Source organism: Pimephales promelas, chromosome 3 (assembly GCF_988280905.1).
Source record: "Pimephales promelas chromosome 3, fPimPro1.hap1.1, whole genome shotgun sequence".
NCBI classification, from domain to species: domain Eukaryota; kingdom Metazoa; phylum Chordata; class Actinopteri; order Cypriniformes; family Leuciscidae; genus Pimephales; species Pimephales promelas.
The window spans coordinates 47,718,544-47,723,348 of record NC_142771.1 but is presented as its reverse complement, the minus strand read 5'-3'; the positions used below and the strand labels follow the sequence as shown (position 1 = coordinate 47,723,348).

General features: G+C 35.5%; 1 long non-coding RNA gene across 1 annotated transcript; it reads left to right on the top strand.

Moving 5' to 3' along the window:
• The first annotated feature begins 1,107 nt into the window (after positions 1 to 1,107).
• On the top strand, positions 1,108 to 4,478 carry LOC120495248 (uncharacterized). The gene is made up of 3 exons (XR_016155247.1): positions 1,108 to 1,543; positions 2,121 to 2,234; positions 4,284 to 4,478. It is a non-coding gene; the product is annotated as an uncharacterized LOC120495248 (long non-coding RNA).
• Positions 4,479 to 4,805: the final 327 nt, after the last annotated feature.

Below are 4,805 nucleotides of genomic sequence, written 5' to 3'. Positions count from 1 at the left end.
CTTTAATAATCCAATAAACAAACAAACAAATAAACAAATAAATAAATAAAGCAGGGTAAACTCAGAACAGGGTACTCAGAACAGGGTACTAGTAACAACATAACATCAAACAACAACCAACACCCAACAACTGAAGAACAGAGGTTTAAATACACAGACAAACAAGCTAAACAAGGTAACAAGGGGGCGTGGTTAATCAGAAACACCTGGGGGAACTCATCAAAAAGAAAAACTACAAAAGACTACAAAACATGGCACGGAACAGGAAATAGCAAAAGTTCACACAAGACAAGGGAAACAGACAGGAATCATTACACAAGCAGTATGTCATGCAACTGAACATAATTTATTTAATTAAAATGTTTATATTAATGTTCTGATGATTGAAAAGGACTGTATAATTTGAATGTTCTTTAAAGGGGTTTTGGCCACCAGGGGGCATCGATTAGAATGCAGACAAGATGTTCCGTTAAAGCTGTTTTAATAAAATAAAAGTTCAAAGGTGTATCCCTTACGAAAAATAATTGCAGTACAATGAAGTACAACTGCAGTAAAACTGCAGTTTAAAGCAGTATAACTGCAGTACAATGAAGTACAACTGTAGAATTGCAGTATTAACGAAGTATAACTGCAGTATAGATACAATGTGACTGTAGTACATTGAAGTGCAACTGCAGTAAAACCACAGTACAAAAAGTACAACTTCAGAATAGTGAAGTAAAACTGCAGTACAACTGTAGATTTGCAGTATTAACAAAGTATAACTGCAGTATAGATACAATGTGACTGCAGTACAACTGTAGATTTGCAGTATTAACGAAGTATAACTGCAGTTTAGATACAATGTGACTAGAGTACATTGAAGTGCAACTGCAGTAAAACAGCAGTACAAAAAGTACAACTTCAGAATAGTGAAGTAAAACTGCAGTACAACTGTAGATTTGCAGTATAATGAAGTAGTTGCAATAACTTCAGTTCAGTGATACACTTTAAAAAGTGATAGACTTTTTTTGATAGAGAAAACTAATCAATTTTTTTATCTTTTTGTTTTTTATTGGGCTCTCAGGCAATGATATCAGTTTTGCCATTAAAAAGTGAAATTACTGAACCTAAATAAAGGAGCAAAAAAAAGACAGATAAAGTTTTTGTTTTTTTGCATCTGAAGTCTTGGCCTACCAATATTAAACTGTACTGCAGTTCTGCTGTTTTGTGCGAGACATAGCCCATGTGACGAGCTTCCTTCGCGCGCACGCGCCGCGGGCGTTGTCCTGACAACGAGTCTCGAGAGCAGCTGATGCTCATTACTGTCAGTCAGCGTCTTTCCGCGTAGTGTCTGCTCCATAAAATATGGTTTGGTTGATTTCCTCACTGAAATTATCGTTCATATAGGTTCATATTTATGAACTATCACAATTAAAACACAAAGACATGACAGCATTACTCGTTGTGACGACGGTCATTAACAAGTGGAATGGAAGAGAAGCGTTTTCTGGAAGAAAAGAAGTTCATTGCGCGAGGCCTTGTCAAGTCATTCAGCTTAGAGGTGAGTAAATTATAACATGTAATGTCCTCATATTTCTCTTTTTTTTTTATTTTAGATTGGTGTAAAAAAGACTTTACGTATATGTTGTTCAACCCGGTGGGAAAATAAGAGGAAACGCCGCTTCTATTCTGTAATGTTAGTTTTACCATTCTCCGGTTTAACGTTACACTGTTTAACGTTAGTGTTAATTGCGTCACAGCAGATTGTGTAACTTATGTTTGCACTTTGCAGCATATTGTCTATCACTTTTAACACATTTTTTAAAAAAACTATCTGTATTGTATGAAGTGCTATACACGGTGACTTTACTTGTTTAAATTTAATATCAGGAATATTAGAAATATCAGACACTAACTTACTGGAAAATACAAGCAAATTATGTTCAGTAGCTTGACATTATGTATAGAAAATATATATATATATTTTTTTTTTTAAGTAGGCTAACTTACTTTTTTTTGTGTGATTGCTATTTCCAGGAAAATGTACTGGTAACAACTAAAAACAGAAGACGATGGCTGGGGTGAAACAAATATGCACTCACAGACTTTAAAAATTGTGTGTCTCTGCTTTTTTCCAGAAATGCATGTTATTGGGCAAATTGTGTAGACTGTCAATGGAGTGACAGAAAGATTTCATCAAAAAGATCTTCAGTTGTGTTCCCCGTGTCTTGCGGGGTTGGAATGACATGAGGGTGAGTAATTTAACTTTTTATCTGGAGTGTTCAAACTCATTATTAATGCTGAACAATAAACCACAAATTAACATAAATAGGATGTAATTCAATAAGATTAAATCTAATATGGATATGTCTAGATATAGAATAACATTTTGCTAAAGAAAACCTCAAAAAGGTTCATTATAGATACAGTAAGATACAGTAAACACCTGTTCACTGGTCATTTTCCACAGGTGTATGCAAAGGCAAGTGGGCTTCTCCTGGGAGACTAAATTAATCACCTAGTTCAGTGCTGTCTACTGTTTTAGAAGAGGAAGTTGCTCAACTGCATTTGTGAGAAAATTGAGCCGAGATCTCTTATATAAAGCAAAGTGTTAGGGACGCACGATGACATCAGCACGACATCAGTATCAGCCGATAAAAGCTTAATGATCATCGGTATCGGCCGATAGTAATATCTCTGCCGATGAGCCTTGCCAATATGTGGTGGATATACTATGCGCACGTGACGACCGTGAACGTAGCATGAGCGCCAGCAACTTTAATGTCCAGCTGTGTGGAGGAAAAGGTGCGCTTCAGTATCGAGTTCTTTTTCAGGCTTGAACAAACCATAACAAACACACAATATGTGCCAAAATGTCAGTTTTGTCGAGTGTCCTCATTAGAGCAGTTTTAAAGGTCCCCTGACATTTTTTTTTTTATTATTATTTTATAATGTTTCCTGGGTTGCCCTTATGTTAGTATGTTTTTTAGATCAAAAATAGTCATAATTTCATAATTTCAAATGACTCAGAGCCGGTATTGTGCCTATTTTCCACCCTCCGCCAGCGGAGCGCTGATGAGGGGGCGATCACATTAACACATGTCACCACTCACCACTCTTTTGCCATGTTCAATATTCTCCCCAACACTTTTTAAAACATCTTCGTGGCAAGGATGTACCAATACAAAATAATAAAACATCTCCAGTTAACTTTCAGACCATTCAATTTGTTCGTTTGTCAAATTAGAGTCCATCTAGCTCTGAAATGTGTTGTTTTTTTAAATCAAGTGATCACTTTTTGGCAGGTAAAATACTGCATTATAATGGTTGTATTGGCCCTTTACAGGTATTTTAATAGGTCAAAAGTACTGGGTGAGTATTAATCAGTCAGATTTAACCTCATTAATATAAGCAACACATTTCAGGGCAGAAATAACCTTTCAATCAATAAGTAGAGGCTTCAATCACTGAAGGTTGGTTGTAATAATGGTTGTACTGGGTGAGTGATGTTTATTTGCACGTTATGTCTGCTTGATCCACATAAAAGCAACTGCATTCGTAAAGTGAATGGGCGATACACCTGTAACACGCGGCGCGCGCTCCCGCGGCCGGCCATCAATCTTCGGCGGACCATCACTTTTTCGGCTACGAGTCATTTGAAATACAATAAACGTACAAATAAATATTACAGATTAAAAAACGATCGGAAATGTCGTCCAATTTTCTAATACTATTGTTTGATGACAACAATACATTTGGAAAACAAAATACAGCCATTTCTGATTTTTCCTTTTAAACAAAAAACCAAGTTGCACCCTTTTTTAAATGTCATCTTTCATTCCGAAATAGAATAATGAATGAACGAAAAAGTACACGGGCAGTGCGTGTATTTTTTTATATATATATATTATTATATGGGGGGAAATGTGTATAAATATCGGTATCAGCCAAAATGAGTTTGCAAATATCGGCATATCGAATATCGGCCAAAATCCAATAATTTGCGTCCCTACCAAGTGTCTCACACTGCATTTTCGCTCAAATTGACCTTTTCACTTGCGCATTGCTTGCTTTGTTTATGAGTCGAGTTTTCCTTTAAAAAGCAGATTGAGTTTGTTTGCAAATGCTGGATTTGTTTGTTTAATTATGGCACAATATTAATTCCATTGAATAACTCCTATTTCAAAAAACAGTGGCGTGTTCCTGCATTAACTTGCAGATTCATTTTAAGCATATTATATGCCTGTGGTGAAGAGTAACTGAAAAGATTGTCTCTGATTCTTTTTGTTTGTTTATTACAGACTACTTCCAAAATTGTGTTTCCACATCTGAGATGAAGGCAGTGAAAAGAACGAAGTGGAATAAGAATAAGCTCTTCAAAAAACACAACTTCTCTGAATAATGTGGGGGAAGATGTTTGCATGATTTGTAAATAAACACTTTAAATACATTGTCTAACTCTCAGCCTGTTATTTGAAATAAAATAAAAATAAAAATCACGTTATTTGTTGCATTGCAGTTTGAGACATTCACTGTTTTGTACCTTAATTCATTATTGCAGATGTGTGAACTTATTTGGGATATTCTGGTTGTATTCCAATGGTATTGTACAGCATTTTATTTGTATTGCATTTCAGTAGTATTGTACTTTAGTCAAATTATGTATTGCAGTGCTACCGCAGCTATATTGCAGTATTATTGCAGTACTACCGCAGTTATATTGTAGTACTACTGCACTTATATTGCAGATCTACCGCAGTTATATTGCAGTATTATTGTAGTACTACTGCAGTTATATTGCAGTACTACTGCAGTTATATTGC